This window comes from Schistocerca nitens, chromosome 2 (genome assembly GCF_023898315.1).
Source record: "Schistocerca nitens isolate TAMUIC-IGC-003100 chromosome 2, iqSchNite1.1, whole genome shotgun sequence".
NCBI classification, from domain to species: Eukaryota; Metazoa; Arthropoda; class Insecta; order Orthoptera; family Acrididae; genus Schistocerca; species Schistocerca nitens.
Window position 1 is genome coordinate 94,173,971 of NC_064615.1, and position 27,814 is coordinate 94,201,784.

The window sequence follows — 27,814 nt, forward strand, 5'->3', positions numbered from 1 at the left end:
CCCTGCTGTGCTGGATTTCATACTGTGCTGCGTAATCCTAAGGCCAGACATGGATTTCATTTTAACATTCTGTTATATTTATAAAAACAATGGAACACACATGACGCCCCATTACAAATTAAACAAAATGTAGTAATAAATATAGAACTATAAATTCACATCACAAAACGATGCAAATGGGTGCAGGGTATGGCGGTGACATCGTGGCCAGGCCTCAGGATTGCGACCCCTGCCCACCTTGCCGCCGGCTGCCTAGCACTCACGTGCATCACATAAAAAAAAAAAAATTAAAAAAAATAAATAAAAAGAAATTAAAAACAAGAAAAAAATGGTGAATAAAAAAAAATAGCTCAGTTGGGAAAACCGAAAAAAAAAAAAAAAAAGTCGTAGAGAAAAAAAAAAAAATGGTGTAACGGTTAGCACTCTGGACTCTGAATCCAGCGATCCGAGTTCGAATCTCGGTGGAACCTTCGTTTAGTCTAAATTTTCTGTAATAAGCGTTTCTCGCCGAGCAAGTAGCAGCGATAGGCTCAGGGATTTAGTTTCTACGTTTGTGTAAAAAACGAGACGTCTGTGAAACTGTTGAATATTGGTGCGACTATGTGACCTATATAGCACATTAAACGAGTAATGCCTGTAAGAGCAAGCAATTTTACGGTAATTCGAAGAAATATCATTATCCTACGAAGGCTAAGAATCCCATGATTATCAACTAGCTATTATAAGCTGAGCAAATGAATTTCCTTTAAAATAGGTTTAAAACATAGGGAGGTTCTGACCGAGTGGGCATGCTCTGGAGCCTCTTTGCTCCTGAGATTAGAAAAACAGTCCTCTGGGCCGGATTTGAACCAGCGACCTATGGATAACTGTGAATCGTCCACTACAGTCCACCGCTCTACCAACTGAGCTACCAGAGGCTGTGCATGCTTTCTTATTCGTACTGATTGCTTTACGTCCGTCCCTGTCTTTCATTTCCACACACTGCTACTCAGCGCGGTCATATAGACGCACAGGAAATGCAGTCATCGGCTGCAGCTGCAAACATTGCCCAGATTAAGTTTTATAATGCTCGATCGTGTCAATTAAGTTAAAAAATGCAAGTAGGAAGTGTCTGAAGTATGCCAGAGTACTGCTAAGTGTATTTACGAGTCCCATGCTCCTGTCTGGTTCCATGGTGTAACGGTTAGCACTCTGGACTCTGAATCCAGCGATCCGAGTTCGAATCTCGGTGGAACCTTCGTTTAGTCTAAATTTTCTGTAATAAGCGTTTCTCGCCGAGCAAGTAGCAGCGATAGGCTCAGGGATTTAGTTTCTACGTTTGTGTAAAAAACGAGACGTCTGTGAAACTGTTGAATATTGGTGCGACTATGTGACCTATATAGCACATTAAACGAGTAATGCCTGTAAGAGCAAGCAATTTTACGGTAATTCGAAGAAATATCATTATCCTACGAAGGCTAAGAATCCCATGATTATCAACTAGCTATTATAAGCTGAGCAAATGAATTTCCTTTAAAATAGGTTTAAAACATAGGGAGGTTCTGACCGAGTGGGCATGCTCTGGAGCCTCTTTGCTCCTGAGATTAGAAAAACAGTCCTCTGGGCCGGATTTGAACCAGCGACCTATGGATAACTGTGAATCGTCCACTACAGTCCACCGCTCTACCAACTGAGCTACCAGAGGCTGTGCATGCTTTCTTATTCGTACTGATTGCTTTACTTCCGTCCCTGTCTTTCATTTCCACACACTGCTACTCAGCGCGGTCATATAGACGCACAGGAAATGCAGTCATCGGCTGCAGCTGCAAACATTGCCCAGATTAAGTTTTATAATGCTCGATCGTGTCAATTAAGTTAAAAAATGCAAGTAGGAAGTGTCTGAAGTATGCCAGAGTACTGCTAAGTGTATTTACGAGTCCCATGCTCCTGTCTGGTTCCATGGTGTAACGGTTAGCACTCTGGACTCTGAATCCAGCGATCCGAGTTCGAATCTCGGTGGAACCTTCGTTTAGTCTAAATTTTCTGTAATAAGCGTTTCTCGCCGAGCAAGTAGCAGCGATAGGCTCAGGGATTTAGTTTCTACGTTTGTGTAAAAAACGAGACGTCTGTGAAACTGTTGAATATTGGTGCGACTATGTGACCTATATAGCACATTAAACGAGTAATGCCTGTAAGAGCAAGCAATTTTACGGTAATTCGAAGAAATATCATTATCCTACGAAGGCTAAGAATCCCATGATTATCAACTAGCTATTATAAGCTGAGCAAATGAATTTCCTTTAAAATAGGTTTAAAACATAGGGAGGTTCTGACCGAGTGGGCATGCTCTGGAGCCTCTTTGCTCCTGAGATTAGAAAAACAGTCCTCTGGGCCGGATTTGAACCAGCGACCTATGGATAACTGTGAATCGTCCACTACAGTCCACCGCTCTACCAACTGAGCTACCAGAGGCTGTGCATGCTTTCTTATTCGTACTGATTGCTTTACGTCCGTCCCTGTCTTTCATTTCCACACACTGCTACTCAGCGCGGTCATATAGACGCACAGGAAATGCAGTCATCGGCTGCAGCTGCAAACATTGCCCAGATTAAGTTTTATAATGCTCGATCGTGTCAATTAAGTTAAAAAATGCAAGTAGGAAGTGTCTGAAGTATGCCAGAGTACTGCTAAGTGTATTTACGAGTCCCATGCTCCTGTCTGGTTCCATGGTGTAACGGTTAGCACTCTGGACTCTGAATCCAGCGATCCGAGTTCGAATCTCGGTGGAACCTTCGTTTAGTCTAAATTTTCTGTAATAAGCGTTTCTCGCCGAGCAAGTAGCAGCGATAGGCTCAGGGATTTAGTTTCTACGTTTGTGTAAAAAACGAGACGTCTGTGAAACTGTTGAATATTGGTGCGACTATGTGACCTATATAGCACATTAAACGAGTAATGCCTGTAAGAGCAAGCAATTTTACGGTAATTCGAAGAAATATCATTATCCTACGAAGGCTAAGAATCCCATGATTATCAACTAGCTATTATAAGCTGAGCAAATGAATTTCCTTTAAAATAGGTTTAAAACATAGGGAGGTTCTGACCGAGTGGGCATGCTCTGGAGCCTCTTTGCTCCTGAGATTAGAAAAACAGTCCTCTGGGCCGGATTTGAACCAGCGACCTATGGATAACTGTGAATCGTCCACTACAGTCCACCGCTCTACCAACTTTTTTTTTTTTTTTTTTTTATTTTTTTTTTTCTTTTATTTTTCTTTTTTTCGGGCCTCCATCCACCCCTTATAGCCCGTCCTTCTGCTCGCCATTAATTCACCTTCGTCGGTGTGGCATCAAAGGCCTTTGATTTAAGGAAAATGAAAACGATGTGGATTACATGCTTCGTTTACGATACAAGCATCCATATTAAGGAAATAGTAACTGAAATTTATGGCGGCTCCAGTGCCTTGTGGTAACAGAAAACGTCAAGGAAGTTAAAAGAAAATTGAAAATCCATTGCTTCTAAAATTAAAAAGCTTTGTTCTGAACTCTGCGAAATTGAAAGAGAACTAAAATATTGCTCGAAAGAGAAAACTGAATTTTCTTCTTCTTACGAAATGAAGCTTGATCTCTTGCCAATTGATTACTTCAGTGGTGTTAGTAACTTGTGGTTCGGTCAACATGACATATTATTCGCCTTATAGATGGTCCGTCTGATCTTGAGTGAGTAGCTGCTGAATGTTCGTTAACATGAAATTCAATCAATTGATGTGGTAGTCTCTTTTTTTTTTTTTTTTTTTGTTTTTTTTTTTTTTTTTTTTTTTTTTTACGTTACAGTTTTGAGCAGGTAGTTGGCGAAGTTATCCTTATAGTTTTTCGTTTTCATTAGCATATGGTGCTGAGTTGTAAGATAGACACAGAAGTCTTCTTTACTCTTGTCTTCTTTTGTATATAAGTAATGTACAGTAGCGGCTTTTAACCAGTTTAGTGCGTTCCTTCTCGTCCGTGGGTACGGGGTATCGTCCGGCGTCAGAAAGGCAGCAGGTGTTATATATCTGGGCGATGTTCTACTAATGAGTGCTAACTTGTTCGTGATATATTCCCATATATCTTTTATGTTGTCGCACACAAACCTGTGTTCATCAGTATCCATTAAATTACACGTTGTGCACAAAGGTGAGTCTGCGAGGTGTATGTTATGTAGTTTGGAGTTAGTTGCCAATTTTCTGTTAACTGCGAAATACCAAGTGGCTTTTAGTGTAGACGGCAAAGACGGACAATGGATGTTCTCCCAGATTACCTTCCAGTCGTAAAAGTTGTATTTTTCTTCAATGTTATTTTTCTTCTTATCTTTCATGAGTTCCTGGTACACGTGTTTCACTGTCTTCATTGCTTGTTCGGGGATCCTTGTGTGTACATAACTGTACTCCAGTAAAAACCATTTTAAGTGGTAAAGTCCGTTTGGAATATGTTGCACCGTGATAGGTGGACTGAGGTCGGCCGGAGCTATCTCAGTAAGCAGGTGAGCAGCGAGACTATCAGCTGAGTGTTTCCATTGGTGGAAAGTTGTTGATATATATAAAGCTTGCGCCTTCTTTTCAACATCGACAAGATTTAAGCCACCATTTTCTGTGGCAAGCGTTAAGGTGTCAAACTGAACTTTAAAAATGTGGTGACGGCTGACAAACTGTCCTAATGCTGACATGATTCGTTTTGCAGTGAGTGCAGACATTGGTAAAACTTGAGCGATATAATTGAGTTTCGAGGTGAGGTAGACATTTGCGACCGTTACTTTCTGAATTTCATTTAGTTTCCGTACACTGTGTTCCCGTATGCTGGCACGAATAGTCCGTAGAAGTTTTCGATAGTTGGTTGCAATGGTGTGCCGAATATTACTCTGAAAATCAATTCCAAGGCACTTGAATATCTTCAGCTGACGTAGTTGTCTGTGAGGGTGCGATCCGAGGCCGCGGCCAATATTGAATATTCCGGACTTTGTCCAGTTTAGTTGTGCACCTGACGCGTGCTCATATTGCCTGACTAGCTGTAGTGCGGTCTCCACTTCAGTTCTATTTAGTACAAGGAAACCGACATCGTCTGCATACGCCTTGCACACTACTCGGGATCCATGTATGACGATGCCCTGTAAACTTTGCGTCAGGGTAGCTAACAAAGGCTCAATGGCAATCGCAAAAAGCGCCATGGACATTGGGCAGCCCTGCCTGACGGAACTGGCTATCTCGATTGCTCGGGTAGGCTGGCCATTGATGATGACTCTGGATAAATTAGTCGCTACCATCTGTTTTATAATTGCGACGAACCCAGGTGGATAACCCATCGCATACATGGTACGAAAGAGATACTGGTGGTTTACCCTGTCAAAGGCTTTGTCGAAGTCCAAAGATATGATGGCACATTTCAGCTTACAGACTTCCGCAATAGAGATTAAATCACGGTAGTCGCACAGAGTCTGTCGAATTTTCCGATCCTTGCCCACGCTGGTCTGGTAAGGGCCAATGATACTGGTCATTGTAGATTTAAGCCTTTGGGCCAAAAGTCTCGCAAAGATTTTATAGTCGCTGTTGAGCAGCGTTATCGGTCTTAGATTTTTTACGTTTGCACTGCCTGAGGTTTTTTTAATTAGAACGATTATGCCTTCACAGAAGCTGGTGGGGATCACGTTGTTGTGGTCTAGAAGTTCGTTACAGATGCAAGTGATCTTCGCCCTTATGGTGTTCCAGAATTTTTGATAGAATTCGGCGGGAATTCCGTCAGGTCCGGGGGATTTATTCTTAGCACTTTTCCAGAGTACATATTCCACGTCTTCTTCGGTCGCCACGTCTAATAGCTTTTCCGCGTCCACGAGACTGACTCTGTTGCGCAAATTATTCAAAAGAGCATCCTGCGCTTGCACGTTAACTTCTTTATTTGACATCAAGGTGGTGAAGTAGTTTAGCACCGCCGCTTTAATCTCGTTGTGCGTAGTCAGCGTTGCGCCATCCTCAGCAATTAACTCCGTCAGTATTTTACGGGACCCATTCTTACTTTCTTGGATCATATGGTAGACTGAGGTGAGTTCTTGGTGTACAGTTGTCTGGACCCGCGACCTGACTTTGTAGCCTTCTAGCTGCGTCCTCCTTAGGGTTAGGATTTTGGCCTGGATTTTCTTAATTCGTTGACAATTATCGACAGCCGAAGTACCGAGCATGTACAGTTCCCGCAGACAATGAAAATAGAAATTGATCGTCCTTTGAAGCCAAAAGCTCTTTTCCCGTGCGTAGTTCATGAAACACCACCTAATTTTAGGTTTGGCGCACCTCAGCCACCAATCAATGGCCGAATTATAAGAGGCAAATCGTTGCTCACATTCTCGCCAGGTATTGAGGAAGGCTTCTTGACACGCCGAGTCTTGTAGATGTGAAACATTTAATTTCCACAGGCCCCTGTATCGACACGTCCGTTGTCGGTCTAGACTTATAGTACAGATGTATGCAGCATGGTCTGAGAAAGCCACTGGCCATACTTCTGACTGCAGAATGTTATTCCTCAAAGTGGGTGTGACATAAATTCGATCAAGACGGCTTGCCGAATGGGTCGTGATATGGGTAAACCCAGGTGCTGCCCCATGCTTGAGCTCCCAAGAATCAACTAAGCGCAAGTCTCGTACAATTCGTTCCAGTTCAAGTGATTTGTTAAGATTGGGAGTCTGGTCCTTTGCACTGATGACACAGTTAAAGTCGCCTCCGAAGATGACATTGGTGTGGCGGACGCCAAAGAGAGGAACTATTTCTTCTTTAAAAAATTCTGCTCTTTGACGTCTATTACTGGAACCGGATGGGGCATAGACATTAATTAGTCTGTTGTTATAAAAAGTGCCCGCAATGCCCCTACTGTTCGGCAGTTTTGTGACGTCGGTAATAATGATACCTTCCTTCACAATAAAAGCTGTACCTAATTCGCAACCGGCCCCAGGATTAGTGATCACATTATAACCTGGTATGCAATCAAGTCTGATCTCTGTTACTTCTTGTACAAATAAAATGTCTACATCAGCTGCATATAAAAAGTCCTTTAAGTGTTGCAGTTTAAGAGCGCTACGGATCTTATTAATATTGAGAGTAGCAAGTCGATAGGCCTGTGGCGGAATAGTGGTGGAGTAAACAGGAGCAATACCTAAAATCAGTCCGATATCAAACAGAAATAACGCTGGAAAAAACAAGTCACGTCGTAGAAGCACTTTGGAAGCAATTCCAGATAACAAAAACATGTATTGACAGTCACTTTAAAGGCAGAGTTAAAAATAGTCTCCGGTTGAAAAGGGATCAGTCGTGCGTTCTTTTTGCGCGGCAGTTTCTGTCGAGGCGTTATCTTTCTCGGTAACATCGTCGACTTTGGAGACTGAAGCGACGGCTGTCACCGTTTCGGAAGTATCCATACTGTCTACTTCGGCAGTGGATTCTGTATCGTCCGCCCAACTAGTTGGCGGCGGTTGTGTCGAGGTCGTTACCGACTCTGGTGCAGGATAGAGTTTGACCATGCGGACATCACAGTCGGTTCGGAGTTGAGCTGACTGTTCAGGGTTCAGAGGGAGAGCATCTGAGACATTGTCAAGGACTGATGGTAAACTGGCTGAGGGATGATCATGGTTTGTGCTATCAGATGCTTTGTCACTGAGTTGTTCACCTATCTGTTTAGCCTTTTCGCGCAGAACCGGTGCAATCTGTTCTGCACCCTGGCGGGCAACTCTCCGTTTTTTAGTTTTTCTGGGAGACGTACGATTGTGTGGGCCTTGATCGGAACCTGCTGGAGATTCCCCCCGTGGAGTAGCAGCGGCCGATTGGGACGCAGCCGTTTGCATGTCGGATGCCTGTTCTTCTGTGACTACTACGGACGGCGATACTTCTATGGGTTTAGGTGGGGTCTCTTCCGGCGTTGCAACAGTCCCTATTTGCGTCACTGGCGCAGGCACAACAGTATTTTCACTGATTTCGGTGACCGTGGATGTAGCTGAAAGCCCACGCGCCACGGCGACGTACGTCACAGGCAGTGTTGTCATCGCGGGGGGCCTGGCTGCCTCGCCGGCAGGCAGCTGCGCCACTCGCCTCTGCATGCATTCGGCACGCACGTGACCTGTCGAGTTGCATGCGGCACACGTTCGAGGCTGATCATCGTACATTACTATCGCACGATACCCGCATATGTGAACATAAGACGGGATGTGCTTCTGCAGCTCGATTTTCAATTGCCGCACCCCATTAAGAACCGGGAATTTATGTGCACTAGACCAACGTTCCGCAATATTGCTGATGATTTTACCGTAGGGACAGAGCACTGCGTTGATCTGTTCACTGGTTATTTCAAATGGAAGTTCAAAGAGTCGAACAGTCCGTATTCCTAGGCCGGCATGCGAAACAACAACTTCACCCACATTGCCATCGCTATGTTTAAATTTGAGGATACCACCACAAGATTCAACTATTTTCTCACACATGTCTGATCGAGCTAATTTAACGAAAACGGTGCTACTGACAATCGAAAGATGTATCCCGATTATATCCTCAAGTCCTATCTTTACTTCAACCATTGCTCAACTTCAAAAGATTTAGGTCGGACAAAGTTTCTGTCAAAAGTAAACTTCAATGTGTCTTTCCTACTCGGTTGAGACATCACGAAATCGAGTTCATTTCCAGATTACACCAAAACACTGGGAGACACTGAAGCAAGCGCAGTGACTCACCACACGAAAACAACGACGGCGCGGCGCGCAGCACAGCACGTCCGACCTCGACCGCGTCCGCCGGCTGACTGTCCGATACCAACTGAGCTACCAGAGGCTGTGCATGCTTTCTTATTCGTACTGATTTGCTTTACGTCCGTCCCTGTCTTTCATTTCCACACACTGCTACTCAGCGCGGTCATATAGACGCACAGGAAATGCAGTCATCGGCTGCAGCTGCAAACATTGCCCAGATTAAGTTTTATAATGCTCGATCGTGTCAATTAAGTTAAAAAAATGCAAGTAGGAAGTGTCTGAAGTATGCCAGAGTACTGCTAAGTGTATTTACGAGTCCCATGCTCCTGTCTGGTTTCATGGTGTAACGGTTAGCACTCTGGACTCTGAATCCAGCGATCCGAGTTCGAATCTCGGTGGAACCTTCGTTTAGTCTAAATTTTCTGTAATAAGCGTTTCTCGCCGAGCAAGTAGCAGCGATAGGCTCAGGGATTTAGTTTCTACGTTTGTGTAAAAAACGAGACGTCTGTGAAACTGTTGAATATTGGTGCGACTATGTGACCTATATAGCACATTAAACGAGTAATGCCTGTAAGAGCAAGCAATTTTACGGTAATTCGAAGAAATATCATTATCCTACGAAGGCTAAGAATCCCATGATTATCAACTAGCTATTATAAGCTGAGCAAATGAATTTCCTTTAAAATAGGTTTAAAACATAGGGAGGTTCTGACCGAGTGGGCATGCTCTGGAGCCTCTTTGCTCCTGAGATTAGAAAAACAGTCCTCTGGGCCGGATTTGAACCAGCGACCTATGGATAACTGTGAATCGTCCACTACAGTCCACCGCTCTACCAACTGAGCTACCAGAGGCTGTGCATGCTTTCTTATTCGTACTGATTGCTTTACGTCCGTCCCTGTCTTTCATTTCCACACACTGCTACTCAGCGCGGTCATATAGACGCACAGGAAATGCAGTCATCGGCTGCAGCTGCAAACATTGCCCAGATTAAGTTTTATAATGCTCGATCGTGTCAATTAAGTTAAAAAATGCAAGTAGGAAGTGTCTGAAGTATGCCAGAGTACTGCTAAGTGTATTTACGAGTCCCATGCTCCTGTCTGGTTCCATGGTGTAACGGTTAGCACTCTGGACTCTGAATCCAGCGATCCGAGTTCGAATCTCGGTGGAACCTTCGTTTAGTCTAAATTTTCTGTAATAAGCATTTCTCGCCGAGCAAGTAGCAGCGATAGGCTCAGGGATTTAGTTTCTACGTTTGTGTAAAAAACGAGACGTCTGTGAAACTGTTGAATATTGGTGCGACTATGTGACCTATATAGCACATTAAACGAGTAATGCCTGTAAGAGCAAGCAATTTTACGGTAATTCGAAGAAATATCATTATCCTACGAAGGCTAAGAATCCCATGATTATCAACTAGCTATTATAAGCTGAGCAAATGAATTTCCTTTAAAATAGGTTTAAAACATAGGGAGGTTCTGACCGAGTGGGCATGCTCTGGAGCCTCTTTGCTCCTGAGATTAGAAAAACAGTCCTCTGGGCCGGATTTGAACCAGCGACCTATGGATAACTGTGAATCGTCCACTACAGTCCACCGCTCTACCAACTGAGCTACCAGAGGCTGTGCATGCTTTCTTATTCGTACTGATTGCTTTACGTCCGTCCCTGTCTTTCATTTCCACACACTGCTACTCAGCGCGGTCATATAGACGCACAGGAAATGCAGTCATCGGCTGCAGCTGCAAACATTGCCCAGATTAAGTTTTATAATGCTCGATCGTGTCAATTAAGTTAAAAAATGCAAGTAGGAAGTGTCTGAAGTATGCCAGAGTACTGCTAAGTGTATTTACGAGTCCCATGCTCCTGTCTGGTTCCATGGTGTAACGGTTAGCACTCTGGACTCTGAATCCAGCGATCCGAGTTCGAATCTCGGTGGAACCTTCGTTTAGTCTAAATTTTCTGTAATAAGCGTTTCTCGCCGAGCAAGTAGCAGCGATAGGCTCAGGGATTTAGTTTCTACGTTTGTGTAAAAAACGAGACGTCTGTGAAACTGTTGAATATTGGTGCGACTATGTGACCTATATAGCACATTAAACGAGTAATGCCTGTAAGAGCAAGCAATTTTACGGTAATTCGAAGAAATATCATTATCCTACGAAGGCTAAGAATCCCATGATTATCAACTAGCTATTATAAGCTGAGCAAATGAATTTCCTTTAAAATAGGTTTAAAACATAGGGAGGTTCTGACCGAGTGGGCATGCTCTGGAGCCTCTTTGCTCCTGAGATTAGAAAAACAGTCCTCTGGGCCGGATTTGAACCAGCGACCTATGGATAACTGTGAATCGTCCACTACAGTCCACCGCTCTACCAACTGAGCTACCAGAGGCTGTGCATGCTTTCTTATTCGTACTGATTGCTTTACGTCCGTCCCTGTCTTTCATTTCCACACACTGCTACTCAGCGCGGTCATATAGACGCACAGGAAATGCAGTCATCGGCTGCAGCTGCAAACATTGCCCAGATTAAGTTTTATAATGCTCGATCGTGTCAATTAAGTTAAAAAATGCAAGTAGGAAGTGTCTGAAGTATGCCAGAGTACTGCTAAGTGTATTTACGAGTCCCATGCTCCTGTCTGGTTCCATGGTCATTCCGGCTCTAGCTGTCTGCGCGTTAGGACGTGTCCGCCGCTGCTCCGTGTACGTTAGTGGTGACGCCAAGTCCTGAGCTTTAGTTTGTTGCTGTTTGTCAGTTTCTGTGATTCTACGTGTCTGGTATTATTGTGCAAAGTTTCTGTGTGCTCTCGTCCGTTCTAACGGTTGTGTTTTGGAGGAATTTCGGTTTATTACCGGGATCTCCTCGTAACTGAAGAAAAATGGCTGGAATTGTCCGGAAAAATACCCTGGTTTTCTCTTTCGAGAAGGAAACACGTGCAGTGCAACCTACGGCTTTGGAAATCCATGACTGGCTGACCGACTTCATTGGAGTAAGTTCTGATTCCGTACATACCACCCAATTAGATGCTGACAAATACTGTGTCTTTGTAAAATTTTTTAATCCTGTGGATGTTGAGAAGCTGTTGTTGAGGTGGGGTAGTGTTGCTGAATTTGTGCATAGAGATGGGTCTAAAAGTAGTGTTTCGATTCGGAGAGCGGATATCACGTATAAAACTGTAAGAGTGCTAAACATTCCTATTGAAGTAGATAATCAGCTGATTAAAGAGGCGCTTTCGAAATACGGGGAGATCCAGTCCATTGTCAACGAAAGGTGGTCAAAATTGTATAAATTACAGTGTTTCAATGGCATACGTTCCGTAGAAATGGAAGTTAAAGCCAATATACCATCTTTTCTTTCTATTGCTGGTCATAAAGCGCATATCGTATATTCAGGGCAGGTCCAGACATGTAATATTTGTAATGAAACGGGTCATTTCCGTCAAGACTGTCCTCGCCGTGTCTATGTCCTTAAAAATAGCCTTACGCAGCGTCAGCGTCTAACGCTTAATGATGTCCTGCCTAACATTCATCAATCTCCCCCAGCCAGTAATGATGGAGCTAGTACTTCTGATGTAACTGCCGTAAATGTCGCTGATTTTCCTCCCTTGCATGTAATTACCGATCGCAGTTCTTCTACCCACGAATGCGATCTGCAAACTAAAAAGAGACCTTTAGACACAACTGAAGACTGTTCCGACGATGATACATCGCAGTCCAACCGTAAACAAAAGCAATGCAGTGAGGGTGCGGGTGAGGACGTAAACAGTAAACATGCGGCAGTGACGCCAGCAGCAGAGGCCCTCCCGCCGCCAGCTGCTGCTGCCACAGCGTTAGAACACATGGACGCGAAAACACTGGCTCCGATCACGGCGACACAGGAGTCGAGTTCTGAGGAACAGAAAGCGATGGATCGGACTCAGCCCTGCGAATCTACAGACCCACCGCACTCCCTTCCCGTTGCACCGATAGAGGCCGCGGAAGGAACTGAAACTGGAACTAGACTTAACAAACAGGACTGTGTCGAGGCCACCTCCGCCCAATCGGCGCAAGATGCGGATCACTCGCGGTCACACACTGCCACTGCAGAGGTTCAAAGACGCAGGATAAAACCTCAACCGAACCTCAAAGCATCTCGTAACGCCGATAAACAAAAACTCGGAAAAGAGGATGTGAAAGCCAAAAACGTATCATATGAAATAATTTCTGAAGTATCCCCCGAGAAAAACTCAAAGAAACTTGATGGTGCAAAACCCCACTGTAAAGATAAGTCTGACCTGGTAAAGAATCCGTCCTTGAACTGACACAGCCAAGTCTCACTCGAGAAATGATACTGCTAAATGCCACCATGTTCCTGCACAATTTCGGTGACAACGGAATTACCAATATGCCAAATTCGTAGTTGACTGTTTTTAGTATAGTTTTTTTTTCTTTCTTCTTTTCTTCTATTACCTCCAGGAGTAATTGTTACTTTTCTCTGACAGTCGGGATTTTTTGTCCTTATTTTCATAAGGAAGCTACATGTGCCAGGCATACACAATAACAACTATAAACATTAACAGGATTAAGTCAGAACCGAAGGTTGCTGCTCTCAAGGATTTCCTTTACGAATCAGGAACTGACATTGCTTTGCTGCAAGAAGTCGTGATGCCTGACCTTAAAGTTGCAGGCTATGTAGAAATACTAAACATCTCCCTCGAAACAAAGGTGGGGACAGCAATTTTAATCCGGGAAGGGATCCCTGTAACTGATGTCGAGAGGCTGGACTCGGGCAGAGCAATAGGAATTACCGTTTTTGACGTTACTATTATTAACCTGTATGCCCCGTCAGGGACCTCCAATAGACCGGAAAGGGCACATTTTTTTAGAGAAGAAATAATATATCTATTACGGAAAAACCCGCCAGAACTTTTAATTGGCGGCGATTTTAACTGTGTACTCCATAAAAAAGATCAGACTCCCAATTTTAATTGCTGTAACGAGTTGAAGCGGCTAGTCACGGATCTAAAACTCAGAGATACTTGGGAAATTAAATATCCCACTGTTGTTGCTTATACGTACATAGCTACACAGTCCTGTAGCAGGATTGATAGGATATATGTGTCACAAGGTATGGAAAGATCTTTAGTTAAAGTCGAGACGATTCCTGTATATTTCTCCGACCATTGCAGTATGCTGGCTTCTCTCAATTTAAGGGCACAACCAACTCGCCGTTTAAGAAGTCAGTGGAAGCTGAACGTCTCTTTGCTACAGGACAATGAATTAGCAGATGTTGTCCACGAAACGTGGAATATGTGCTTGCGCTCGGTAGATCGCTATGTGACTGTTACAGACTGGTGGTGCAACAGGGCAAAACCAAAACTGAGGAACGTTTTAATTCATTACAGTCTTCAAAGATCCCGAGAAATCAAGAACACCATAGAGTTTTATTATGCAATGTTACGAAACTTGTATGACCAGGCGAGCATTTCCGGTATTCGTTTGGAAGACATTAAGAAAACTAAGGCCAAATTACTCCGTATTAAACAACAACAGCTGGAAGGATTAAAAGTAAAGTCAAAAGCCAAGACATTATCAGCGGACGAAACTACTTCCTTGTATCACCTCTTGCGACACGCCAAATACAGGAGACGAACCTTTCTTGATGAGATCCAGACTTCGACCGGTCTGACCATTACTTCTCAGAAAGAGATTGTCAACGAGGTTTACAAGTATTACCACAATCTATATTCAGCCAGTCCGTTATGCGAAGAATCCTTCGAAGAATTTCTTGGCAGCATAGTTCCTCAGCTGTCAGACGAGGAAAATGAAGGACTTCTTACTGATTTCACTGAAGAGGAACTCCACGAAACCGTCCGCAAGTCTCCTTTACAAAAGTCACCGGGGCCGGATGGGTTGCCCGTTGAATTTTATCTACGATACTGGTCACTCATAGGAGCACAGTTCACTCAAATGGCAAACGAGATTATCCAAGGAAAACCACTACCTGCTGCTATGAAAGAATGCACAATAGTACTAGTTCCAAAGACAACTTCGAAGCGAAATCTAAACAACTTTCGCCCTATTTCGTTGCTTAACTCCGACTATAAAATCATAGCTAGAATGTTAAATAACAGACTTTCACTTATAGCCAAAAAAATAGTAAGTCAAAATCAGTCATGTGTACCTGGCAGGACTATTTTCAAAAGTATTGCGGAATACAGGGACTTAATTGCCATCACTTCAGTGACGAACATCAAATGTGCCATTTGTTTTATTGATTTTCACAAAGCCTTCGACCGTGTGGATCACAGGTTCCTTCTTACAACAATGAGAAAAATCGGCTTTGACGAACGAGCTCTCAGTGTGGTTAAGAACGTTGCGTTGGGAATCAGCGCAAGTATCTCTGTCAACTGCCAAAGAACTAAGCAGATTCAGATACGGCGTGGCGTTCCTCAGGGCAGCCCGCTTTCCATGCTTCTATTCGTCTTTTCCTTGGAGCCGCTACTCCGCAGTCTCCACGCCAATCTAACAGGTATTACGTTAGCAGGTCACAAAACAGTCACAAATGCATACGCTGATGATGTAGGCGTCGTTTTACGGAACGTCGATGACATTTCCAAATTGGAACTGCTCCTTAAAAAGTACTGCAGCGTGTCGGGAGCCACCACCAATGCCAATAAGAGCAGATTTCTAAACCTGCGGGGTTTTCAACACGTAACTGTCACTTGGGCAACACCGGTCACACAGTGCAAATCACTTGGGACGACTCTGACTACGTGTCCACTAAAAATGGCAGCCCTAAACTGGAAAACTACATCCGGATATATTCAAGGAGCCATCAGAGAAAACCTGCCCCGAACTTTAAATCAGTATCAGAGAATTCATTTAGTTAATAATTGCCTTTTATCAAAAGCTTATTATACTGCGCAACTCTTTCCACTTCCCACCATGATCGCTGGAAAGATAATGTCAATCGTCACTAACTACCTATGGCGAGGTGAAGTGTTTAGAGTGACTGGGAGAACAGCTACCCTAGATCCCAGCAATGGAGGTCTGGGCTTAACTGATATTAAGAACAAGGCCTCTGCTCTTTTCCTTAAACGGACCACTAGTCTTCTTAATGAAAACGCTACAAGCATTACAACTAAGCTATTTGAAATTCTTAGACCTGCAAGTCTCCACGCGCCAGTTGATGTGCACAAAATCAATCCCCGTCTTCGTCATGTGCGTACATTTTTCGTCGATCTGAGTTATATCAATAGCGAAATAACCAATTCGCGGCAGTTAACGGCCCGAGCAATTATGTGTCTCAGAAAGAAAAATGAAGGGAAGAATAAAATAGAAGAAAAATATCCGTATTACGATTGGGCAACTATATGGAAGAATATCAACCTGCGTGGTCTCTCCTCCGACGCCAAAACATCATGGTACAAATCGGTCAACAATATAGTTAGTACCAACGAACGATTGCACTCCATCGGGATTAGCCAAACAAACCTTTGTCTCCAATGTAATCTCCTCGATACCACAGTCCACAGATTCACGTGTGCTGGGCATATGGACAACTGGAAATGGTTGAGAGACCAATTGGCTTTCCTGACAAGATCATCCACCGACAATTTTCAGCCTCTGATACTTCTCCGGCCACAGATACAATATTTCCCTGCCACCAAAAATAACTCAATTCATTGGTTAATGGGAACATACGTTAGCTATGTCGTTAATAACTTAGGGACCGACAATATCATTGATTTTCATATGTACCTGAAAAATGAATATGATAGAATAGTTAAATATCCAGGCCATAAGAAGACGTATGGCAACATGCTCAAAATTGTCTTCGAGCGACTGGGAATCGGATGACAGCGAAGAGCAAACAAAAGACTTTCTTTTATACAACAATAATCGGAGAAGCAAAGAACACTATATGATTCAAAGCACCGCATTTAAGTCGCAACAAATGAAGGGAGTCCCGAAATTTTTTCCCACTTTTATTAAGAGAAGAAATTCATTTATTTAACGATTGTCATCAATCGGCACTTAAATTCAAATTCTTATTTTTTTTTTTTTTTTTCAATTATGAAGCCTAGCCGAGATGGCAATTTATAATTAAAAATACAAAGCGCGCAACAAATGGAAATTCTGCAATTAGGTAAAAAAAAAAAAAAAAAAAAAAAAAAAAATGGTGTAACGGTTAGCACTCTGGACTCTGAATCCAGCGATCCGAGTTCGAATCTCGGTGGAACCTTCGTTTAGTCTAAATTTTCTGTAATAAGCGTTTCTCGCCGAGCAAGTAGCAGCGATAGGCTCAGGGATTTAGTTTCTACGTTTGTGTAAAAAACGAGACGTCTGTGAAACTGTTGAATATTGGTGCGACTATGTGACCTATATAGCACATTAAACGAGTAATGCCTGTAAGAGCAAGCAATTTTACGGTAATTCGAAGAAATATCATTATCCTACGAAGGCTAAGAATCCCATGATTATCAACTAGCTATTATAAGCTGAGCAAATGAATTTCCTTTAAAATAGGTTTAAAACATAGGGAGGTTCTGACCGAGTGGGCATGCTCTGGAGCCTCTTTGCTCCTGAGATTAGAAAAACAGTCCTCTGGGCCGGATTTGAACCAGCGACCTATGGATAACTGTGAATCGTCCACTACAGTCCACCGCTCTACCAACTGAGCTACCAGAGGCTGTGCATGCGTTCTTATTCGTACTGATTGCTTTACGTCCGTCCCTGTCTTTCATTTCCACACACTGCTACTCAGCGCGGTCATATAGACGCACAGGAAATGCAGTCATCGGCTGCAGCTGCAAACATTGCCCAGATTAAGTTTTATAATGCTCGATCGTGTCAATTAAGTTAAAAAATGCAAGTAGGAAGTGTCTGAAGTATGCCAGAGTACTGCTAAGTGTATTTACGAGTCCCATGCTCCTGTCTGGTTCCATGGTGTAACGGTTAGCACTCTGGACTCTGAATCCAGCGATCCGAGTTCGAATCTCGGTGGAACCTTCGTTTAGTCTAAATTTTCTGTAATAAGCGTTTCTCGCCGAGCAAGTAGCAGCGATAGGCTCAGGGATTTAGTTTCTACGTTTGTGTAAAAAACGAGACGTCTGTGAAACTGTTGAATATTGGTGCGACTATGTGACCTATATAGCACATTAAACGAGTAATGCCTGTAAGAGCAAGCAATTTTACGGTAATTCGAAGAAATATCATTATCCTACGAAGGCTAAGAATCCCATGATTATCAACTAGCTATTATAAGCTGAGCAAATGAATTTCCTTTAAAATAGGTTTAAAACATAGGGAGGTTCTGACCGAGTGGGCATGCTCTGGAGCCTCTTTGCTCCTGAGATTAGAAAAACAGTCCTCTGGGCCGGATTTGAACCAGCGACCTATGGATAACTGTGAATCGTCCACTACAGTCCACCGCTCTACCAACTGAGCTACCAGAGGCTGTGCATGCTTTCTTATTCGTACTGATTGCTTTACGTCCGTCCCTGTCTTTCATTTCCACACACTGCTACTCAGCGCGGTCATATAGACGCACAGGAAATGCAGTCATCGGCTGCAGCTGCAAACATTGCCCAGATTAAGTTTTATAATGCTCGATCGTGTCAATTAAGTTAAAAAATGCAAGTAGGAAGTGTCTGAAGTATGCCAGAGTACTGCTAAGTGTATTTACGAGTCCCATGCTCCTGTCTGGTTCCATGGTGTAACGGTTAGCACTCTGGACTCTGAATCCAGCGATCCGAGTTCGAATCTCGGTGGAACCTTCGTTTAGTCTAAATTTTCTGTAATAAGCGTTTCTCGCCGAGCAAGTAGCAGCGATAGGCTCAGGGATTTAGTTTCTACGTTTGTGTAAAAAACGAGACGTCTGTGAAACTGTTGAATATTGGTGCGACTATGTGACCTATATAGCACATTAAACGAGTAATGCCTGTAAGAGCAAGCAATTTTACGGTAATTCGAAGAAATATCATTATCCTACGAAGGCTAAGAATCCCATGATTATCAACTAGCTATTATAAGCTGAGCAAATGAATTTCCTTTAAAATAGGTTTAAAACATAGGGAGGTTCTGACCGAGTGGGCATGCTCTGGAGCCTCTTTGCTCCTGAGATTAGAAAAACAGTCCTCTGGGCCGGATTTGAACCAGCGACCTATGGATAACTGTGAATCGTCCACTACAGTCCACCGCTCTACCAACTGAGCTACCAGAGGCTGTGCATGCTTTCTTATTCGTACTGATTGCTTTACGTCCGTCCCTGTCTTTCATTTCCACACACTGCTACTCAGCGCGGTCATATAGACGCACAGGAAATGCAGTCATCGGCTGCAGCTGCAAACATTGCCCAGATTAAGTTTTATAATGCTCGATCGTGTCAATTAAGTTAAAAAATGCAAGTAGGAAGTGTCTGAAGTATGCCAGAGTACTGCTAAGTGTATTTACGAGTCCCATGCTCCTGTCTGGTTCCATGGTGTAACGGTTAGCACTCTGGACTCTGAATCCAGCGATCCGAGTTCGAATCTCGGTGGAACCTTCGTTTAGTCTAAATTTTCTGTAATAAGCGTTTCTCGCCGAGCAAGTAGCAGCGATAGGCTCAGGGATTTAGTTTCTACGTTTGTGTAAAAAACGAGACGTCTGTGAAACTGTTGAATATTGGTGCGACTATGTGACCTATATAGCACATTAAACGAGTAATGCCTGTAAGAGCAAGCAATTTTACGGTAATTCGAAGAAATATCATTATCCTACGAAGGCTAAGAATCCCATGATTATCAACTAGCTATTATAAGCTGAGCAAATGAATTTCCTTTAAAATAGGTTTAAAACATAGGGAGGTTCTGACCGAGTGGGCATGCTCTGGAGCCTCTTTGCTCCTGAGATTAGAAAAACAGTCCTCTGGGCCGGATTTGAACCAGCGACCTATGGATAACTGTGAATCGTCCACTACAGTCCACCGCTCTACCAACTGAGCTACCAGAGGCTGTGCATGCTTTCTTATTCGTACTGATTGCTTTCCGTCCGTCCCTGTCTTTCATTTCCACACACTGCTACTCAGCGCGGTCATATAGACGCACAGGAAATGCAGTCATCGGCTGCAGCTGCAAACATTGCCCAGATTAAGTTTTATAATGCTCGATCGTGTCAATTAAGTTAAAAAATGCAAGTAGGAAGTGTCTGAAGTATGCCAGAGTACTGCTAAGTGTATTTACGAGTCCCATGCTCCTGTCTGGTTCCATGGTGTAACGGTTAGCACTCTGGACTCTGAATCCAGCGATCCGAGTTCGAATCTCGGTGGAACCTTCGTTTAGTCTAAATTTTCTGTAATAAGCGTTTCTCGCCGAGCAAGTAGCAGCGATAGGCTCAGGGATTTAGTTTCTACGTTTGTGTAAAAAACGAGACGTCTGTGAAACTGTTGAATATTGGTGCGACTATGTGACCTATATAGCACATTAAACGAGTAATGCCTGTAAGAGCAAGCAATTTTACGGTAATTCGAAGAAATATCATTATCCTACGAAGGCTAAGAATCCCATGATTATCAACTAGCTATTATAAGCTGAGCAAATGAATTTCCTTTAAAATAGGTTTAAAACATAGGGAGGTTCTGACCGAGTGGGCATGCTCTGGAGCCTCTTTGCTCCTGAGATTAGAAAAACAGTCCTCTGGGCCGGATTTGAACCAGCGACCTATGGATAACTGTGAATCGTCCACTACAGTCCACCGCTCTACCAACTGAGCTACCAGAGGCTGTGCATGCTTTCTTATTCGTACTGATTGCTTTACGTCCGTCCCTGTCTTTCATTTCCACACACTGCTACTCAGCGCGGTCATATAGACGCACAGGAAATGCAGTCATCGGCTGCAGCTGCAAACATTGCCCAGATTAAGTTTTATAATGCTCGATCGTGTCAATTAAGTTAAAAAATGCAAGTAGGAAGTGTCTGAAGTATGCCAGAGTACTGCTAAGTGTATTTACGAGTCCCATGCTCCTGTCTGGTTCCATGGTGTAACGGTTAGCACTCTGGACTCTGAATCCAGCGATCCGAGTTCGAATCTCGGTGGAACCTTCGTTTAGTCTAAATTTTCTGTAATAAGCGTTTCTCGCCGAGCAAGTAGCAGCGATAGGCTCAGGGATTTAGTTTCTACGTTTGTGTAAAAAACGAGACGTCTGTGAAACTGTTGAATATTGGTGCGACTATGTGACCTATATAGCACATTAAACGAGTAATGCCTGTAAGAGCAAGCAATTTTACGGTAATTCGAAGAAATATCATTATCCTACGAAGGCTAAGAATCCCATGATTATCAACTAGCTATTATAAGCTGAGCAAATGAATTTCCTTTAAAATAGGTTTAAAACATAGGGAGGTTCTGACCGAGTGGGCATGCTCTGGAGCCTCTTTGCTCCTGAGATTAGAAAAACAGTCCTCTGGGCCGGATTTGAACCAGCGACCTATGGATAACTGTGAATCGTCCACTACAGTCCACCGCTCTACCAACTGAGCTACCAGAGGCTGTGCATGCTTTCTTATTCGTACTGATTGCTTTACGTCCGTCCCTGTCTTTCATTTCCACACACTGCTACTCAGCGCGGTCATATAGACGCACAGGAAATGCAGTCATCGGCTGCAGCTGCAAACATTGCCCAGATTAAGTTTTATAATGCTCGATCGTGTCAATTAAGTTAAAAAATGCAAGTAGGAAGTGTCTGAAGTATGCCAGAGTACTGCTAAGTGTATTTACGAGTCCCATGCTCCTGTCTGGTTCCATGGTGTAACGGTTAGCACTCTGGACTCTGAATCCAGCGATCCGAGTTCGAATCTCGGTGGAACCTTCGTTTAGTCTAAATTTTCTGTAATAAGCGTTTCTCGCCGAGCAAGTAGCAGCGATAGGCTCAGGGATTTAGTTTCTACGTTTGTGTAAAAAACGAGACGTCTGTGAAACTGTTGAATATTGGTGCGACTATGTGACCTATATAGCACATTAAACGAGTAATGCCTGTAAGAGCAAGCAATTTTACGGTAATTCGAAGAAATATCATTATCCTACGAAGGCTAAGAATCCCATGATTATCAACTAGCTATTATAAGCTGAGCAAATGAATTTCCTTTAAAATAGGTTTAAAACATAGGGAGGTTCTGACCGAGTGGGCATGCTCTGGAGCCTCTTTGCTCCTGAGATTAGAAAAACAGTCCTCTGGGCCGGATTTGAACCAGCGACCTATGGATAACTGTGAATCGTCCACTACAGTCCACCGCTCTACCAACTGAGCTACCAGAGGCTGTGCATGCTTTCTTATTCGTACTGATTGCTTTACGTCCGTCCCTGTCTTTCATTTCCACACACTGCTACTCAGCGCGGTCATATAGACGCACAGGAAATGCAGTCATCGGCTGCAGCTGCAAACATTGCCCAGATTAAGTTTTATAATGCTCGATCGTGTCAATTAAGTTAAAAAATGCAAGTAGGAAGTGTCTGAAGTATGCCAGAGTACTGCTAAGTGTATTTACGAGTCCCATGCTCCTGTCTGGTTCCATGGTGTAACGGTTAGCACTCTGGACTCTGAATCCAGCGATCCGAGTTCGAATCTCGGTGGAACCTTCGTTTAGTCTAAATTTTCTGTAATAAGCGTTTCTCGCCGAGCAAGTAGCAGCGATAGGCTCAGGGATTTAGTTTCTACGTTTGTGTAAAAAACGAGACGTCTGTGAAACTGTTGAATATTGGTGCGACTATGTGACCTATATAGCACATTAAACGAGTAATGCCTGTAAGAGCAAGCAATTTTACGGTAATTCGAAGAAATATCATTATCCTACGAAGGCTAAGAATCCCATGATTATCAACTAGCTATTATAAGCTGAGCAAATGAATTTCCTTTAAAATAGGTTTAAAACATAGGGAGGTTCTGACCGAGTGGGCATGCTCTGGAGCCTCTTTGCTCCTGAGATTAGAAAAACAGTCCTCTGGGCCGGATTTGAACCAGCGACCTATGGATAACTGTGAATCGTCCACTACAGTCCACCGCTCTACCAACTGAGCTACCAGAGGCTGTGCATGCTTTCTTATTCGTACTGATTGCTTTACGTCCGTCCCTGTCTTTCATTTCCACACACTGCTACTCAGCGCGGTCATATAGACGCACAGGAAATGCAGTCATCGGCTGCAGCTGCAAACATTGCCCAGATTAAGTTTTATAATGCTCGATCGTGTCAATTAAGTTAAAAAATGCAAGTAGGAAGTGTCTGAAGTATGCCAGAGTACTGCTAAGTGTATTTACGAGTCCCATGCTCCTGTCTGGTTCCATGGTGTAACGGTTAGCACTCTGGACTCTGAATCCAGCGATCCGAGTTCGAATCTCGGTGGAACCTTCGTTTAGTCTAAATTTTCTGTAATAAGCGTTTCTCGCCGAGCAAGTAGCAGCGATAGGCTCAGGGATTTAGTTTCTACGTTTGTGTAAAAAACGAGACGTCTGTGAAACTGTTGAATATTGGTGCGACTATGTGACCTATATAGCACATTAAACGAGTAATGCCTGTAAGAGCAAGCAATTTTACGGTAATTCGAAGAAATATCATTATCCTACGAAGGCTAAGAATCCCATGATTATCAACTAGCTATTATAAGCTGAGCAAATGAATTTCCTTTAAAATAGGTTTAAAACATAGGGAGGTTCTGACCGAGTGGGCATGCTCTGGAGCCTCTTTGCTCCTGAGATTAGAAAAACAGTCCTCTGGGCCGGATTTGAACCAGCGACCTATGGATAACTGTGAATCGTCCACTACAGTCCACCGCTCTACCAACTGAGCTACCAGAGGCTGTGCATGCTTTCTTATTCGTACTGATTGCTTTACGTCCGTCCCTGTCTTTCATTTCCACACACTGCTACTCAGCGCGGTCATATAGACGCACAGGAAATGCAGTCATCGGCTGCAGCTGCAAACATTGCCCAGATTAAGTTTTATAATGCTCGATCGTGTCAATTAAGTTAAAAAATGCAAGTAGGAAGTGTCTGAAGTATGCCAGAGTACTGCTAAGTGTATTTACGAGTCCCATGCTCCTGTCTGGTTCCATGGTGTAACGGTTAGCACTCTGGACTCTGAATCCAGCGATCCGAGTTCGAATCTCGGTGGAACCTTCGTTTAGTCTAAATTTTCTGTAATAAGCGTTTCTCGCCGAGCAAGTAGCAGGGATAGGCTCAGGGATTTAGTTTCTACGTTTGTGTAAAAAACGAGACGTCTGTGAAACTGTTGAATATTGGTGCGACTATGTGACCTATATAGCACATTAAACGAGTAATGCCTGTAAGAGCAAGCAATTTTACGGTAATTCGAAGAAATATCATTATCCTACGAAGGCTAAGAATCCCATGATTATCAACTAGCTATTATAAGCTGAGCAAATGAATTTCCTTTAAAATAGGTTTAAAACATAGGGAGGTTCTGACCGAGTGGGCATGCTCTGGAGCCTCTTTGCTCCTGAGATTAGAAAAACAGTCCTCTGGGCCGGATTTGAACCAGCGACCTATGGATAACTGTGAATCGTCCACTACAGTCCACCGCTCTACCAACTGAGCTACCAGAGGCTGTGCATGCTTTCTTATTCGTACTGATTGCTTTACGTCCGTCCCTGTCTTTCATTTCCACACACTGCTACTCAGCGCGGTCATATAGACGCACAGGAAATGCAGTCATCGGCTGCAGCTGCAAACATTGCCCAGATTAAGTTTTATAATGCTCGATCGTGTCAATTAAGTTAAAAAATGCAAGTAGGAAGTGTCTGAAGTATGCCAGAGTACTGCTAAGTGTATTTACGAGTCCCATGCTCCTGTCTGGTTCCATGGTGTAACGGTTAGCACTCTGGACTCTGAATCCAGCGATCCGAGTTCGAATCTCGGTGGAACCTTCGTTTAGTCTAAATTTTCTGTAATAAGCGTTTCTCGCCGAGCAAGTAGCAGCGATAGGCTCAGGGATTTAGTTTCTACGTTTGTGTAAAAAACGAGACGTCTGTGAAACTGTTGAATATTGGTGCGACTATGTGACCTATATAGCACATTAAACGAGTAATGCCTGTAAGAGCAAGCAATTTTACGGTAATTCGAAGAAATATCATTATCCTACGAAGGCTAAGAATCCCATGATTATCAACTAGCTATTATAAGCTGAGCAAATGAATTTCCTTTAAAATAGGTTTAAAACATAGGGAGGTTCTGACCGAGTGGGCATGCTCTGGAGCCTCTTTGCTCCTGAGATTAGAAAAACAGTCCTCTGGGCCGGATTTGAACCAGCGACCTATGGATAACTGTGAATCGTCCACTACAGTCCACCGCTCTACCAACTGAGCTACCAGAGGCTGTGCATGCTTTCTTATTCGTACTGATTGCTTTACGTCCGTCCCTGTCTTTCATTTCCACACACTGCTACTCAGCGCGGTCATATAGACGCACAGGAAATGCAGTCATCGGCTGCAGCTGCAAACATTGCCCAGATTAAGTTTTATAATGCTCGATCGTGTCAATTAAGTTAAAAAATGCAAGTAGGAAGTGTCTGAAGTATGCCAGAGTACTGCTAAGTGTATTTACGAGTCCCATGCTCCTGTCTGGTTCCATGGTGTAACGGTTAGCACTCTGGACTCTGAATCCAGCGATCCGAGTTCGAATCTCGGTGGAACCTTCGTTTAGTCTAAATTTTCTGTAATAAGCGTTTCTCGCCGAGCAAGTAGCAGCGATAGGCTCAGGGATTTAGTTTCTACGTTTGTGTAAAAAACGAGACGTCTGTGAAACTGTTGAATATTGGTGCGACTATGTGACCTATATAGCACATTAAACGAGTAATGCCTGTAAGAGCAAGCAATTTTACGGTAATTCGAAGAAATATCATTATCCTACGAAGGCTAAGAATCCCATGATTATCAACTAGCTATTATAAGCTGAGCAAATGAATTTCCTTTAAAATAGGTTTAAAACATAGGGAGGTTCTGACCGAGTGGGCATGCTCTGGAGCCTCTTTGCTCCTGAGATTAGAAAAACAGTCCTCTGGGCCGGATTTGAACCAGCGACCTATGGATAACTGTGAATCGTCCACTACAGTCCACCGCTCTACCAACTGAGCTACCAGAGGCTGTGCATGCTTTCTTATTCGTACTGATTGCTTTACGTCCGTCCCTGTCTTTCATTTCCACACACTGCTACTCAGCGCGGTCATATAGACGCACAGGAAATGCAGTCATCGGCTGCAGCTGCAAACATTGCCCAGATTAAGTTTTATAATGCTCGATCGTGTCAATTAAGTTAAAAAATGCAAGTAGGAAGTGTCTGAAGTATGCCAGAGTACTGCTAAGTGTATTTACGAGTCCCATGCTCCTGTCTGGTTCCATGGTGTAACGGTTAGCACTGTGGACTCTGAATCCAGCGATCCGAGTTCGAATCTCGGTGGAACCTTCGTTTAGTCTAAATTTTCTGTAATAAGCGTTTCTCGCCGAGCAAGTAGCAGCGATAGGCTCAGGGATTTAGTTTCTACGTTTGTGTAAAAAACGAGACGTCTGTGAAACTGTTGAATATTGGTGCGACTATGTGACCTATATAGCACATTAAACGAGTAATGCCTGTAAGAGCAAGCAATTTTACGGTAATTCGAAGAAATATCATTATCCTACGAAGGCTAAGAATCCCATGATTATCAACTAGCTATTATAAGCTGAGCAAATGAATTTCCTTTAAAATAGGTTTAAAACATAGGGAGGTTCTGACCGAGTGGGCATGCTCTGGAGCCTCTTTGCTCCTGAGATTAGAAAAACAGTCCTCTGGGCCGGATTTGAACCAGCGACCTATGGATAACTGTGAATCGTCCACTACAGTCCACCGCTCTACCAACTGAGCTACCAGAGGCTGTGCATGCTTTCTTATTCGTACTGATTGCTTTACGTCCGTCCCTGTCTTTCATTTCCACACACTGCTACTCAGCGCGGTCATATAGACGCACAGGAAATGCAGTCATCGGCTGCAGCTGCAAACATTGCCCAGATTAAGTTTTATAATGCTCGATCGTGTCAATTAAGTTAAAAAATGCAAGTAGGAAGTGTCTGAAGTATGCCAGAGTACTGCTAAGTGTATTTACGAGTCCCATGCTCCTGTCTGGTTCCATGGTGTAACGGTTAGCACTCTGGACTCTGAATCCAGCGATCCGAGTTCGAATCTCGATGGAACCTTCGTTTAGTCTAAATTTTCTGTAATTAGCGTTTCTCGCCGAGCAAGTAGCAGCGATAGGCTCAGGGATTTAGTTTCTACGTTTGTGTAAAAAACGAGACGTCTGTGAAACTGTTGAATATTGGTGCGACTATGTGACCTATATAGCACATTAAACGAGTAATGCCTGTAAGAGCAAGCAATTTTACGGTAATTCGAAGCAATATCATTATCCTACGAAGGCTAAGAATCCCATGATTATCAACTAGCTATTATAAGCTGAGCAAATGAATTTCCTTTAAAATAGGTTTAAAACATAGGGAGGTTCTGACCGAGTGGGCATGCTCTGGAGCCTCTTTGCTCCTGAGATTAGAAAAACAGTCCTCTGGGCCGGATTTGAACCAGCTACCTATGGATAACTGTGAATCGTCCACTACAGTCCACCGCTCTACCAACTGAGCTACCAGAGGCTGTGCATGCTTTCTTATTCGTACTGATTGCTTTACGTCCGTCCCTGTCTTTCATTTCCACACACTGCTACTCAGCGCGGTCATATAGACGCACAGGAAATGCAGTCATCGGCTGCAGCTGCAAACATTGCCCAGATTAAGTTTTATAATGCTCGATCGTGTCAATTAAGTTAAAAAATGCAAGTAGGAAGTGTCTGAAGTATGCCAGAGTCCTGCTAAGTGTATTTACGAGTCCCATGCTCCTGTCTGGTTCCATGGTGTAACGGTTAGCACTCTGGACTCTGAATCCAGCGATCCGAGTTCGAATCTCGGTGGAACCTTCGTTTAGTCTAAATTTTCTGTAATAAGCGTTTCTCGCCGAGCAAGTAGCAGCGATAGGCTCAGGGATTTAGTTTCTACGTTTGTGTAAAAAACGAGACGTCTGTGAAACTGTTGAATATTGGTGCGACTATGTG

General features: G+C 43.4%; 40 non-coding genes across 40 annotated transcripts; 20 read left to right on the top strand and 20 right to left on the bottom strand.

The window, feature by feature from the left end:
• Positions 1–828: 828 nt before the first annotated feature.
• Trnay-gua (transfer RNA tyrosine (anticodon GUA)) lies at positions 829–917 on the bottom strand. The gene is given in 2 exon segments: positions 829–864; positions 881–917. It is a non-coding gene; the product is annotated as a tRNA-Tyr (tRNA).
• A 248-nt stretch (positions 918–1,165) lies between these two features.
• Positions 1,166–1,237, top strand: Trnaq-cug (transfer RNA glutamine (anticodon CUG)). The gene has a single exon. It is a non-coding gene; the product is annotated as a tRNA-Gln (tRNA).
• A 358-nt stretch (positions 1,238–1,595) lies between these two features.
• Positions 1,596–1,684, bottom strand: Trnay-gua (transfer RNA tyrosine (anticodon GUA)). Its single transcript is given in 2 exon segments — positions 1,596–1,631; positions 1,648–1,684. It is a non-coding gene; the product is annotated as a tRNA-Tyr (tRNA).
• A 248-nt stretch (positions 1,685–1,932) lies between these two features.
• On the top strand, positions 1,933–2,004 carry Trnaq-cug (transfer RNA glutamine (anticodon CUG)). The gene has a single exon. It is a non-coding gene; the product is annotated as a tRNA-Gln (tRNA).
• Positions 2,005–2,362: 358 nt separating this feature from the next.
• Trnay-gua (transfer RNA tyrosine (anticodon GUA)) lies at positions 2,363–2,451 on the bottom strand. Its single transcript is given in 2 exon segments — positions 2,363–2,398; positions 2,415–2,451. It is a non-coding gene; the product is annotated as a tRNA-Tyr (tRNA).
• A 248-nt stretch (positions 2,452–2,699) lies between these two features.
• Trnaq-cug (transfer RNA glutamine (anticodon CUG)) lies at positions 2,700–2,771 on the top strand. The gene has a single exon. It is a non-coding gene; the product is annotated as a tRNA-Gln (tRNA).
• A 6,283-nt stretch (positions 2,772–9,054) lies between these two features.
• Positions 9,055–9,126, top strand: Trnaq-cug (transfer RNA glutamine (anticodon CUG)). The gene has a single exon. It is a non-coding gene; the product is annotated as a tRNA-Gln (tRNA).
• Positions 9,127–9,484: 358 nt separating this feature from the next.
• On the bottom strand, positions 9,485–9,573 carry Trnay-gua (transfer RNA tyrosine (anticodon GUA)). The gene is given in 2 exon segments: positions 9,485–9,520; positions 9,537–9,573. It is a non-coding gene; the product is annotated as a tRNA-Tyr (tRNA).
• A 248-nt stretch (positions 9,574–9,821) lies between these two features.
• Positions 9,822–9,893, top strand: Trnaq-cug (transfer RNA glutamine (anticodon CUG)). Its single transcript has one exon. It is a non-coding gene; the product is annotated as a tRNA-Gln (tRNA).
• A 358-nt stretch (positions 9,894–10,251) lies between these two features.
• Trnay-gua (transfer RNA tyrosine (anticodon GUA)) lies at positions 10,252–10,340 on the bottom strand. Its single transcript is given in 2 exon segments — positions 10,252–10,287; positions 10,304–10,340. It is a non-coding gene; the product is annotated as a tRNA-Tyr (tRNA).
• A 248-nt stretch (positions 10,341–10,588) lies between these two features.
• Trnaq-cug (transfer RNA glutamine (anticodon CUG)) lies at positions 10,589–10,660 on the top strand. Its single transcript has one exon. It is a non-coding gene; the product is annotated as a tRNA-Gln (tRNA).
• Positions 10,661–11,018: 358 nt separating this feature from the next.
• Positions 11,019–11,107, bottom strand: Trnay-gua (transfer RNA tyrosine (anticodon GUA)). Its single transcript is given in 2 exon segments — positions 11,019–11,054; positions 11,071–11,107. It is a non-coding gene; the product is annotated as a tRNA-Tyr (tRNA).
• Positions 11,108–17,299: 6,192 nt separating this feature from the next.
• Positions 17,300–17,388, bottom strand: Trnay-gua (transfer RNA tyrosine (anticodon GUA)). The gene is given in 2 exon segments: positions 17,300–17,335; positions 17,352–17,388. It is a non-coding gene; the product is annotated as a tRNA-Tyr (tRNA).
• Positions 17,389–17,636: 248 nt separating this feature from the next.
• Positions 17,637–17,708, top strand: Trnaq-cug (transfer RNA glutamine (anticodon CUG)). Its single transcript has one exon. It is a non-coding gene; the product is annotated as a tRNA-Gln (tRNA).
• A 358-nt stretch (positions 17,709–18,066) lies between these two features.
• Trnay-gua (transfer RNA tyrosine (anticodon GUA)) lies at positions 18,067–18,155 on the bottom strand. The gene is given in 2 exon segments: positions 18,067–18,102; positions 18,119–18,155. It is a non-coding gene; the product is annotated as a tRNA-Tyr (tRNA).
• Positions 18,156–18,403: 248 nt separating this feature from the next.
• Trnaq-cug (transfer RNA glutamine (anticodon CUG)) lies at positions 18,404–18,475 on the top strand. The gene has a single exon. It is a non-coding gene; the product is annotated as a tRNA-Gln (tRNA).
• A 358-nt stretch (positions 18,476–18,833) lies between these two features.
• Trnay-gua (transfer RNA tyrosine (anticodon GUA)) lies at positions 18,834–18,922 on the bottom strand. The gene is given in 2 exon segments: positions 18,834–18,869; positions 18,886–18,922. It is a non-coding gene; the product is annotated as a tRNA-Tyr (tRNA).
• A 248-nt stretch (positions 18,923–19,170) lies between these two features.
• On the top strand, positions 19,171–19,242 carry Trnaq-cug (transfer RNA glutamine (anticodon CUG)). The gene has a single exon. It is a non-coding gene; the product is annotated as a tRNA-Gln (tRNA).
• A 358-nt stretch (positions 19,243–19,600) lies between these two features.
• On the bottom strand, positions 19,601–19,689 carry Trnay-gua (transfer RNA tyrosine (anticodon GUA)). Its single transcript is given in 2 exon segments — positions 19,601–19,636; positions 19,653–19,689. It is a non-coding gene; the product is annotated as a tRNA-Tyr (tRNA).
• A 248-nt stretch (positions 19,690–19,937) lies between these two features.
• Trnaq-cug (transfer RNA glutamine (anticodon CUG)) lies at positions 19,938–20,009 on the top strand. The gene has a single exon. It is a non-coding gene; the product is annotated as a tRNA-Gln (tRNA).
• A 358-nt stretch (positions 20,010–20,367) lies between these two features.
• Positions 20,368–20,456, bottom strand: Trnay-gua (transfer RNA tyrosine (anticodon GUA)). Its single transcript is given in 2 exon segments — positions 20,368–20,403; positions 20,420–20,456. It is a non-coding gene; the product is annotated as a tRNA-Tyr (tRNA).
• A 248-nt stretch (positions 20,457–20,704) lies between these two features.
• On the top strand, positions 20,705–20,776 carry Trnaq-cug (transfer RNA glutamine (anticodon CUG)). The gene has a single exon. It is a non-coding gene; the product is annotated as a tRNA-Gln (tRNA).
• A 358-nt stretch (positions 20,777–21,134) lies between these two features.
• Positions 21,135–21,223, bottom strand: Trnay-gua (transfer RNA tyrosine (anticodon GUA)). Its single transcript is given in 2 exon segments — positions 21,135–21,170; positions 21,187–21,223. It is a non-coding gene; the product is annotated as a tRNA-Tyr (tRNA).
• A 248-nt stretch (positions 21,224–21,471) lies between these two features.
• Trnaq-cug (transfer RNA glutamine (anticodon CUG)) lies at positions 21,472–21,543 on the top strand. Its single transcript has one exon. It is a non-coding gene; the product is annotated as a tRNA-Gln (tRNA).
• Positions 21,544–21,901: 358 nt separating this feature from the next.
• Positions 21,902–21,990, bottom strand: Trnay-gua (transfer RNA tyrosine (anticodon GUA)). Its single transcript is given in 2 exon segments — positions 21,902–21,937; positions 21,954–21,990. It is a non-coding gene; the product is annotated as a tRNA-Tyr (tRNA).
• A 248-nt stretch (positions 21,991–22,238) lies between these two features.
• On the top strand, positions 22,239–22,310 carry Trnaq-cug (transfer RNA glutamine (anticodon CUG)). Its single transcript has one exon. It is a non-coding gene; the product is annotated as a tRNA-Gln (tRNA).
• A 358-nt stretch (positions 22,311–22,668) lies between these two features.
• Positions 22,669–22,757, bottom strand: Trnay-gua (transfer RNA tyrosine (anticodon GUA)). The gene is given in 2 exon segments: positions 22,669–22,704; positions 22,721–22,757. It is a non-coding gene; the product is annotated as a tRNA-Tyr (tRNA).
• Positions 22,758–23,005: 248 nt separating this feature from the next.
• On the top strand, positions 23,006–23,077 carry Trnaq-cug (transfer RNA glutamine (anticodon CUG)). Its single transcript has one exon. It is a non-coding gene; the product is annotated as a tRNA-Gln (tRNA).
• A 358-nt stretch (positions 23,078–23,435) lies between these two features.
• Trnay-gua (transfer RNA tyrosine (anticodon GUA)) lies at positions 23,436–23,524 on the bottom strand. The gene is given in 2 exon segments: positions 23,436–23,471; positions 23,488–23,524. It is a non-coding gene; the product is annotated as a tRNA-Tyr (tRNA).
• Positions 23,525–23,772: 248 nt separating this feature from the next.
• Trnaq-cug (transfer RNA glutamine (anticodon CUG)) lies at positions 23,773–23,844 on the top strand. The gene has a single exon. It is a non-coding gene; the product is annotated as a tRNA-Gln (tRNA).
• Positions 23,845–24,202: 358 nt separating this feature from the next.
• On the bottom strand, positions 24,203–24,291 carry Trnay-gua (transfer RNA tyrosine (anticodon GUA)). The gene is given in 2 exon segments: positions 24,203–24,238; positions 24,255–24,291. It is a non-coding gene; the product is annotated as a tRNA-Tyr (tRNA).
• A 248-nt stretch (positions 24,292–24,539) lies between these two features.
• Trnaq-cug (transfer RNA glutamine (anticodon CUG)) lies at positions 24,540–24,611 on the top strand. Its single transcript has one exon. It is a non-coding gene; the product is annotated as a tRNA-Gln (tRNA).
• A 358-nt stretch (positions 24,612–24,969) lies between these two features.
• On the bottom strand, positions 24,970–25,058 carry Trnay-gua (transfer RNA tyrosine (anticodon GUA)). The gene is given in 2 exon segments: positions 24,970–25,005; positions 25,022–25,058. It is a non-coding gene; the product is annotated as a tRNA-Tyr (tRNA).
• A 248-nt stretch (positions 25,059–25,306) lies between these two features.
• Trnaq-cug (transfer RNA glutamine (anticodon CUG)) lies at positions 25,307–25,378 on the top strand. The gene has a single exon. It is a non-coding gene; the product is annotated as a tRNA-Gln (tRNA).
• Positions 25,379–25,736: 358 nt separating this feature from the next.
• On the bottom strand, positions 25,737–25,825 carry Trnay-gua (transfer RNA tyrosine (anticodon GUA)). The gene is given in 2 exon segments: positions 25,737–25,772; positions 25,789–25,825. It is a non-coding gene; the product is annotated as a tRNA-Tyr (tRNA).
• A 248-nt stretch (positions 25,826–26,073) lies between these two features.
• On the top strand, positions 26,074–26,145 carry Trnaq-cug (transfer RNA glutamine (anticodon CUG)). Its single transcript has one exon. It is a non-coding gene; the product is annotated as a tRNA-Gln (tRNA).
• A 358-nt stretch (positions 26,146–26,503) lies between these two features.
• On the bottom strand, positions 26,504–26,592 carry Trnay-gua (transfer RNA tyrosine (anticodon GUA)). The gene is given in 2 exon segments: positions 26,504–26,539; positions 26,556–26,592. It is a non-coding gene; the product is annotated as a tRNA-Tyr (tRNA).
• A 248-nt stretch (positions 26,593–26,840) lies between these two features.
• On the top strand, positions 26,841–26,912 carry Trnaq-cug (transfer RNA glutamine (anticodon CUG)). Its single transcript has one exon. It is a non-coding gene; the product is annotated as a tRNA-Gln (tRNA).
• A 358-nt stretch (positions 26,913–27,270) lies between these two features.
• Positions 27,271–27,359, bottom strand: Trnay-gua (transfer RNA tyrosine (anticodon GUA)). The gene is given in 2 exon segments: positions 27,271–27,306; positions 27,323–27,359. It is a non-coding gene; the product is annotated as a tRNA-Tyr (tRNA).
• Positions 27,360–27,607: 248 nt separating this feature from the next.
• Trnaq-cug (transfer RNA glutamine (anticodon CUG)) lies at positions 27,608–27,679 on the top strand. The gene has a single exon. It is a non-coding gene; the product is annotated as a tRNA-Gln (tRNA).
• The last annotated feature ends 135 nt before the right edge of the window (positions 27,680–27,814 follow it).